Source organism: Curcuma longa, chromosome 8 (assembly GCF_044706935.1).
Source record: "Curcuma longa cultivar G26 ecotype Majalengka, Jawa Barat chromosome 8, ITB_CL_G26_1.1, whole genome shotgun sequence".
NCBI lineage: Eukaryota > Viridiplantae > Streptophyta > Magnoliopsida > Zingiberales > Zingiberaceae > Curcuma > Curcuma longa.
The window spans coordinates 11810089-11820151 of record NC_133868.1 but is presented as its reverse complement, the minus strand read 5'-3'; the positions used below and the strand labels follow the sequence as shown (position 1 = coordinate 11820151).

At 35.5% G+C, this 10063-nt stretch overlaps 1 long non-coding RNA gene across 1 annotated transcript; it reads left to right on the top strand.

The window, feature by feature from the left end:
• Positions 1-2371: 2371 nt before the first annotated feature.
• LOC141833760 (uncharacterized) lies at positions 2372-4076 on the top strand. The gene is made up of 6 exons (XR_012602243.1): positions 2372-2477; positions 2594-2690; positions 3016-3137; positions 3208-3261; positions 3350-3416; positions 3601-4076. It is a non-coding gene; the product is annotated as an uncharacterized LOC141833760 (long non-coding RNA).
• The last annotated feature ends 5987 nt before the right edge of the window (positions 4077-10063 follow it).

Genomic DNA, 10063 nt, shown 5'->3' with positions numbered 1-10063 from the left:
ACAATTACACTATACCTTAAAAATCCTAAACCTTAAGATCCTATCCTACGTGCACACACGACACGAAGAAAAAAGATCAAATGAGTTCGCTCAAGCCAGGCCTGACCCTAGTGAGCTCAGCTAGGCTTGGCCTGATGCCGCCGAGCTTGGCTAGGCTTGCACAGATGCCACCGAGCTCGGTGGTGTCTGTGCAAGCCTAGCCAAGTTCGGCCAAGCTGAGCCCGACGCCGACGAGCTCGGTCAGGCCTGAACAGATGCCGACAAGCTCGCCTAGGTCGAGCTCTACCTTGATGAGCTCAGCTAGGCCGACCCCGACGTTGGCTAGCTCGGCCAGGTCAAGCCCAACCCTAGAAAGCTCAGTCAGGCCAGCCCCGATGTCGACGAGCTCGGCCAGGTTGGGCTCGAATCCAACGAGCTTTGACTAGGCCTCGCCAAGGCCGTGCCCGATGCCGTCCAAGTTGCCTAGGCCTGTCCTAAGGCCGATGAGCAAGCCCAAGCCAAGTTTGACGCCGATAAACCCTAAACCTAAATTAAATCAACGGGGGAGAGGAGATTGAAGCTTATCGACTGAGAATCACGGAGAATCGAGAATGTCAGAGAGTTGAGAATGTCGGGGAGTCGAGAACGTTGAAGAATCAGAACGTTGGAGATTGGAGATCAAGAGAGGAGAGATCGACTGCGTGAGGGGAAAAGAATCAAGCCGAAACCTTAAAAATCATGATTTTAGCAACGGAAATTAATTTCGTCGCCAATATAACAATACAAAATAAACTTCCGTCACTAATTTGGAGACAGAAATTAACTTTCATTGGTTAATTATAAAGTAACGATGGATTTTTATTTCCGTCACTAAATTAGCAATGAATGTTAAGTTCTGTTGCTAATTTAGTGACGGAAATTAATTTTTATCATTAATTTCAAATTTTCTTATAGTGAATCGAATCGGCGGTTCCAAATATTCAATTAATCAGTTCTGAAGTGTGGTCAAATCTAATCCATATCTTAACTTAAAAACTATGTTAATCATGATCATTCCAAACAAAGAAGATACTCAAAATCAAAAAAAAAGTGCTAATAATAAATAATATAAGCATTTTCTCAATAACAGAACCTATGCTTTTAAAAAATAAAACATTAATAAATTCTAATTTAATTTTAAAATTCTTTAAAAATTAACAAAATAAAAAAACTACCTTTTTCTGAGCTTTTAATAAATCATTTAATACTTAAAATAATTAATAAAAGTGCTTGGCTCTGGCCGAAGTGCGAGCTAAGCGTCGCATTAGACTACTATTGCAAGTTAGCATTGAGAGATCGTGAAACACCATTAAAGAAAGGCAGTGTATAAATTATTATTTTCTTTCATCATGGTCAAATATATTTTTTTAATTTATTTTTTTTTATAGATGATCATAAAATTGATCGTGTAAAGCTGTTAAGATGACGAATTCTACCTCTTCCTGAATTGCATAGATTATTTGTTTTACAATTTATTAGTATACAACAAAAATTATAAAAACACAAGTTCTTCATCAAGGTTTTAAACCATCATTAAGGAAATTCGGTTTCTAATAGTAGAATACTATTATACGTATATTTGACATGCATTTTACTCTTTTAGTCCCTAAAATTTTCATACCACTTGGGGTATTGGAATAATAACATACGTTCAAAAGATTCATTCATCAATGTTACATATAGACAGATTAGGGGTGCAAACGAATCGAGCCGGTTCGCGAGCTTTTCGAGCCAGTTCGAATAATATTTGATTCGTATTCGAAATTATCGAATTCGAGCCGAACTCGAACATGTTCGAATAATTATTCGAGCCGAATTCGAATCTATAATATTGTGTTCGAGTATTCGCGAGCCGCTCGCGAGCTTTCATTAATAGCAGTTATAGAAAATGAGTTAATAGATTAATATTTAATGGGTTAATAGATTTAGTGGGTTAACGGGTATTATTCATTAATATCCATTTACAAACCCTAAAATCTCCCGATCCTTACTCTTTAGTCTTTACCCTTCGCACATTCCTTCGGCCACAAAACGCGAGCAGCTGACGGCGGAAGCGAAATAGGGTTCCACTTCCATCGTCGTCCCTTCGGCCACAAACCGCGAGCAGCTGACTGCGGAAGCTTTCCATCGTCGTCCCTTCGGCCACAAACAGCGAGCAGCTGACGGCGGAAGCGAAATAGGGTTCCATCGTCGTCCCTTCGGCCACAAACCGCGAGCAGCTGACGGCGGAAGCGAAATAGGGTTCCATCGTCGTCGTCGACCCTCGACTACCTTTTCTACGACGGTGTCTCCGAGAGCTCTCCCTGCTTCCGCCCTTCGGCTTCGACCCGCTCACTGAGTGCTAGAGGAACGCAAGCGCTTCCCTGCTTCCCTCTTTCCGTACCTTGACCTCGCCCGTGCTTCCCTGGGGGAACTTGAAGAAGCTGTGACAGAACAAGAAGAAGTGGGAGGATGAAGCGGTAAGCGCCATCTGAAATCCCAGCTGTAAACTTCATGGTTCTACTTCTGATTATGTAAACCTCATGGTTCTACTTCATGCTGTGTGTTGATTTGTCTTGTGTGTGTTGATATGCAGAACCTCAGGAACATTTTTACTACTCTTTTGTAAGGCACAAATGGGACAGAGGCTCTGAGCTGAAGGAGCAGGTTCTGAAGCAATTCAGGATAATCAGGTTTGTACCAGTATGTAAGATGTCTTATTGGAGATTGAATGCTGAAACCTTTTTTGTTTTTTGTTTCCTTTATCAAGGTGTCATTACAGTTGGTCCATTTCCTTTTCTTATACTTTTCTAAGAATCCAACTGTGTAATGGAATTTAGTTGATTGATTATTTCTGCTCTAGCTTTAACTGATTTTCTGTTGAAGGTCCAATGTATGTTTTATTGTTAGTAAATATTTGGCTTCTGGAAAATGGTGAGCCCTTCTATGTGGTAGATCTCTTGTAAATATCTGTTTTCTTTCATCACCTGATGGATGATTGTCTGTTAATTTAATCAGGTTCTCATAGGCATGTTGGTCATCGTGGATCAGAACGTGGTCCAAAGGATGTGATTACCTCTTTGAATCTTTCAAAAGGAAAGAGTTCCAAGAGAGGTTCTACTGTCTATAGTTCCCATGAGGTAAGGTTACTGAAACAGTGATAATGGACCAGTGTCCACAATGTTATACTTATTCCCAAATAACGTGCAGAGACAAGTATGGGTTCAGAAGGCAGGCTTGGGTTCCTGAATTTTTTACTGGCCGGTAAGCTTTCTCCAGAAGTCTGTAATTTTTCTTTTCTTTTGTGTTTGTACTGTTTCAGTATCAAGTGATTATTGCAATTCAACTCCAGCTGAAATTTGACTAATCAGAGAGACATGCCACTAATAGGAAACATACAGCCAGCCTTTATTGTGTAGGTTTGTCTTTGTCCCAACTTGGTCTTGTTTGGTACTCATCTGTTTTTTATTCTATGTATTTACTCATCTGCTTTTGCAGTTTGCACTAGTAGTATTTTATGCAAAATTCTATTTATGATTGCACATATTGACATTTTTTTTAACACAATGACTTAAAGATTTAAATGGTTGCTTGACTTTCAAGGCTTTGATTGGAGGAACCTTGCTTCTTCGAAACAAGTATTACATTGTTATTTATCGTGGGAAGGATTTTATTCCGGCTTCTGTAGCCACTGCTTTGGCTGAAAGGGAGGAACTGACAAAGGAAATCCAAGATGCAGAGGAGCAACTGCAGAAAAGAATCATTGGAGAACCTAGTGTAAATGCACCCGAGGGGGATGCACCTGTTGGTACTTTAGTTGAGTTTCTCGAGGCTCAAGCACGGTGGGGAAGACATATATCCACTGAAGAGCGTGATGCAATGAAAGAAGAAGCTTCGAGATATAAAACAACCAAGCTTTTTAAAAGGGTTGAACATAAACTATCCCTTGTAAGTTTGCTTCTTCTTTGGCATGCTGTGCTTCCGCTTTCATGAAATTTGAAATGTCTTGTATCTTGAATTTACTTACATATTACTTTGTTATAGTAAATCTCTACAAAAATTTTTAGAGCTTTGTCCCCTTTGCATGTTAGCCAGATTTCAAGGAATCCTTTCAAGAAATCATTTATATGTCTATGCCAAATTTGTACATGTTATTTTGTAGGTCTTATTTGTAATTGATTTCTTGCTAGTTCTGATTCTGAAGTTGAGTTGTATACTGTATATTTTGTAGATCTTATCCGAATTTGATTTTTGTATACTGTAATTATTGTGTTGTATTTTTATTATCTATGTTATATAATTATTGTATTGTATGTTTTTATTTTATATATATTATGTGTTATTTAAGTTTCATCAGTTTTATATTTTTATTTTGTCTATATTATGTAATTATTGTGTTGTTTAGGTTTTATTTTTATTGTGTTGCATATAATTTTAATGTGAATATAATCAAATTTAGGTTTGAATAATTCGAATCGAATTTGAATTTCGAATAAGGTCGAACTCGAATAAGGTTCGAATAATTCGAATCGAATTCGAGCTCGAATCCTATTTCGAATCGAACTCGAACCAAAATTATTGATATTTTCGAGCTTCGAATCGAATTCGAATATCAAATATATGTTTCGAGCTCGAATTCGAATATCAATATTTTTGTATTATTCGGTTCGATTCGATTCGTTTGCACCCCAGCACAACTCCTAAAATTAATTAGTAAAAGTTAAAGGATGTGAAGTAAAATATATTTAAGGAGAGAGTGAGAGTATAAGTATTAGGAGAAATATATGACGACTCAAATACGACGAAAGATAAGATAACATTAAAGTTGAAAATAATAACAAAGAGTGTACTTGATGAGTCAGATAGACATGCATCACCAACTAAAGAATCTTGATAGTGGAATAAGAAAAGATACAAGAAAAAATAAAGGAAAAATGAACATCTTATAAGGTATTATACACTTGTTGGAATGAAGAAAACCTAAAAATGTATATAGTAGCTAAGAAAGAGGATAAAAAAGCATTGAATGAAGTCAAGAATGAAACTTTGAAACACTTAAATTAAAAATTGGATATAAAAGGATAAGATATTTTATCCAAATAAAATGTATTAAAGATGAATACAATAGGATACTATTAAATGATGAGAAAATAAAAGAACAATGAAAGAGATATTTTATTAAATTTTTAAATAAAGATTTAGATGACTAATTTAATTTAGGTAATTTAAGTTGGTCAAATGAGTATAGAAATTTAAATTTTTATCATAAATTCAAACTTTAGAAGTATAACAAGCTTTAAATGGAACGTAAAATGAAAAAGTAATTAGACCATATGATATTTCGATAAAGGTATGAAAGTGTCTAGGGAAAGAAAATATTGAATAACTTACAAAGTTATTCAATTTGATATTGAAAATAAAAAAATACTTAATTAGTGGAGGGTAAATACTCTAGTTTCCTTATATAAGAATAAAAGAGATGTACAAAATTATGTAAACTTTAGGAGTATTAAACTGTCATACATGAAAATTTTAGAGAAGAGTAATAAAAAAGACTAAGGAGACCATGGTGATTGAAAATTAATTTTGATTTATATTTGAAAGGTCGACAATAGAAGTTATACATCTTCTCAACAACTAAGTAAAAAGTATCATGAACAAAAGCAAGGCATACACATTATATTCGTCGACCTAGAAAAAACTTATGATAGAGTTCCGAAGAAAATTATATAGAGAATTCTAGAAAAAAGAGGTGTAACATAGCGTATATCGAACTAATTAATGATATGTATGAGGATGTAATGACAATAGTAAAGACATCAAGCGGATTAAATAAAGCATTTCCTAGAAATATAGGGTTACATAAAAAAATCAGCTCTAAGTCCTTATCTTTTTACACTACTCATGGATGAACTCACTAGATACATATAATATATGGTACTATGGTGCATGTTATATGCATATGATATTATTTTGATAGATGAGACTTATGAAGGAGTAAATGTTAAACTCGAATTTTGATGAGAAATGCTAAAAGTGAAAGGTTTTTAACTTAAAAGAGTAAAAATAGAATATATAAAATTTAAGTTTATCAATATTAGACGAAATGAGACAATTGTTAAGATAGAAGATGATGAGTTATTTGTAATTAAAAGTTTTAAATATTTATGATCATATTTACAAAAGGATGGAGGCATTAAAGGAGATGTTTTTTTATATAAAATACAAACAGAATGGTCAAAATGAAGGATAGAGCGTGAGAAGTTTTTTTGTAACCATAAAGTACCTTTAAGACTTGAAAGAAAGTTTTATAAAATGACATTTAGATCCGCTATATGTTATATAGGTTGAATGTTGGATTATAACTCAAGTACATAAGCAAAAGATGAGAGTTATAGAGATTAGGATATTAAGGTGGATGTGTGAATATGCAAGGATGAACATGATAAAATATAAAAATATTAGAGAGAAAGTTGAGGTTACACCTATTGAGAAAAAACTTCGAGAGACACGTTAAAATGATATGAACATGTACTTAGTTAATCAATAAATACTTCAGTTAGACAATATGAAACTATAACAATTATGCATATCAAAATGAAGAAAAGAAAGACTAAAAAATACTTAGTTAGCAATAATAAAATAAGATAAAACTTATTTAAATATAAATGATGATACAGTAGGGGATATAATCTAATGATATTGAAGAATCCATATAATCAATACTATTTTGTGAGATAAAACTTGATTATATTGTTATTATTGTTCTCTTATAATTTTAAATTTTTTTTTTATTTATTAAAGTTTCAAATTTAAAAATAATAACATTGATGAATTCAAGGGATCCACATTTTAAAAAATAGATAAATTCAGGAAGTTGGTAAGAGTGAATAATATTAATTTCACATAAATTTATTTTAAGATGATCAATGATCAATGACTTTTGGATGAAGGTATTTGATGATTTTTTTTGAGATAGAAATGAATTTTAGAAAAATGGCATACTTTACTAAAATGCAAAGGATAATGTATGGTGTATAATTTGAGAATTTCTAAAATGTAAGTGCGTCCTTGGTAAATTGCCGCAGGTAAGTATTAATCCATTTCAGTAAAAAAATAAAATTCATCACCCATGTATGTAATCGGTCGGTCTTACGATGATCTATAAATAGGTAAATTAAAAAATTATAGCTAACCACTACTGGAGAGAGTATTACCTCAACTTCATTAAAATTTGATTTTTATCTATTTTAATAAAAAAAATTTTACAGTAATTAATTCAATCATGTCACGACAAATAAGTATTAATCCATCGTTCTAATACGATGTGGTTCATTCAAATTATAGCTTTTCAAATGAATATTTAATTTAAAGAATTTAAGCTCAAATTAATGGCAATTTATTTATTGAAGTTTTAAATCCTTCTTTAAAATTAATTTGCAATTCTCTTCCGGGGACTAAATAGGACGATACAGATACATATGCATTATCTCCTTGGATAAATAGGTAGTAAATGAAAGCCTTAAAAATCAGTTAAGGAAAATTCTGTTGACAAACTTTGCCGGAGAGATCTGAGTGGTTGAATCTCTGAGAGCCAAGACATCGAGATACCGAGTGGCAGAGATGCTGAGTGGCTGGGTCACCGAGTAGCCGAGATGTCGAGTGGCCGGGTCACCAAGTGGCCGAGATACCGAGCCGAGTTGCCGAGCTGAGTGGCTGACTGCCGAGTCGAGTTGCCGAGCTGAGTGACTGAGTGCCGAGCCAACTGACCGACTGCCGAGCCGAGTTGCCGGGCTGAGTTGCCAGGCTAAGTGGCCAACTGCCGAGCCGAGTTGCCGAGCCGAGTTGCCGGGCTAAGTGGACGACTGCCGAGCCGAGTTGCCAAGTGCCGAGCCGAGTTGCCGGGCTAACTAGCTAGGCGACTGTCGAGCCGAGTTGTCGATCCAAGTGACCGAGTGCCGAGCCGAGTTGTCAAGCTAAGTGGGCGACTGTCGAGCCGAGTTGCCGAGCCAAGTGGCCGAGTGCCGAGACGCGAGTCGACTGCCGAGACGAGTTGTCGAAACGGATGATGTTAAGGCCTGCGTTCAACGTAGTTTTTTTAAAACAGATTCGTCCCCTCCGGCGGTGCTTAGAGGTCATGACAAACGTCTATTTCCCAAGATACAACCACAGAATCGGAAAAATGATTAAGCACAAATCGTTTCCGACGAACTGATTAGCCCAAAGGCTATCACTAAGGGAAGCAAAGGAAAGGGAAGCGAGGGATCGAGAATGCTCTGCCTGTGGTCTCCCATAGTTTTCTATTTTATAACCTCGCAATATATTTCCAATAATACTCGATTGTTTCAACGTCAAGTAATTAACTCGTTCATTAATTTATACGTTATAAAAATTGAACAGGATCCCAAAATATTGGTAGATCTGCTTGGGTACATTATGCTCTGACGGTCCGACATTATTCGACGCACGCAGGTCGCGCTCGCACACAAGTTACCTTGCGGGTAGTGCAATCCGAGCCTTGGATTTGCACCCTCCCTGTGCATTCATGCGTGAGAGAGAGCCTCTCCCCATATATTTGTTTACAACATCAATGCTTGTGATACAATATAAATCAAAGTTATCCCTCAACTACCAATATGAGACTAAAACTCCTTCATATGAGGATCTATTCTATCCTTTCATTTCTTTATTTCCATTTACATTTCCAACAAATTCTTTTGTCTCTATATATTGGGACACGATTATTGGGAGCCAAAAGTGTAGAATAATTTTGGTTCATAATATTTATTATGATGAATTTAATTGGACTTAAAATATCAAATTTATAGATTAATCATGAAAATGGCCGGAAAAGACTAGTATACACAATTATATACACTTAATTCAAAATAATCATAGTTAAAATTTTACTTATAATGAAAATCAAAACACTAAGTTTGCTCCCGAGACATAACTAAGTTGGTTATGACGAAGCAGAGTTGCTGAAATAGACAAGAGTTTGAATCTCGACGAAGTCGAGATAATACTCTCCTCTATCGTGGCCAACTGCAGTTTCTTGATTTATACCTTCTCACAGATAGTCGTGGGATCGACCGTGTGGGACTCCTGGGGTGGCGAATTTCACTTTTTGCTGACGAAAAAGAGATGATAAAGTTTTTTGCCCCTGAGACATAGTTAAGTTGGTTACGATGGAGCAGAGTTACTGAAGTGGATAAGAGTCGAATCTCGACAAAACTGAGGAAATGCCCTCCCAGTGGCGGAGCCAGCCCGGGTGATTTACCCGGGCTGATCTTTGACGGTGGGCTATGCCGACGAGCTCTGAGTTATTTTACTCGGGCTGGCTCTTCTATTTTCTTTTAAAAAAAAATTCTTATGTAAATTTAAACTGTTTCGCCGTGGAGCACCCGGGCTATAGCCCGGGTAAAGTAAAACGTGGCTCCGCCCTTGTGCCCTCCTCCGTCGTGACCAACTGTAGTTTCTCAATTTACTTCTTCATAGATGGTCATGGAATCGATCGTGTAGAGCCGCTGGAGTGGTGGATTCCAACTTTTTTTTTTTTTTTTTTTTTGAAAAGATGATAAAGTTTTGAAAATTTTATAATTTTTGGTACTAAAAATCACTATGATAGAATTCTTAACATTATCTGTCCATGAGTAAAACATGTAGAATTCAATGAGATATTAATGATAGCATTACATCTAAGTGATGGCGTCTAATTAGATTATTTTAATATGATTGGTAAAAAATTTAATTAGATTTAATCTTGTTATTTATATATATGTGTTTGTCAAGTGCATGTATAAAGACATGATAGGTAAATGGAAGTGTCGTGATAATTCAATAAATATTAGAGTTGGAAAAATTCAAGAGGGATATATTGGCGGAGAAAGAAGTGCAATAGACGTTAGCAAAATTCTAAGAGGTTTTGTTATATGAAGAAAACTAATAGGTGTTGATAGAAGTCGATGTAAAAATCTATTATGACATAAACTACATACCCGTTTCGATGCAATAGTGACTAATTCATAATTATTATGAATCAAGTAACATAAAATATAAACCCAAA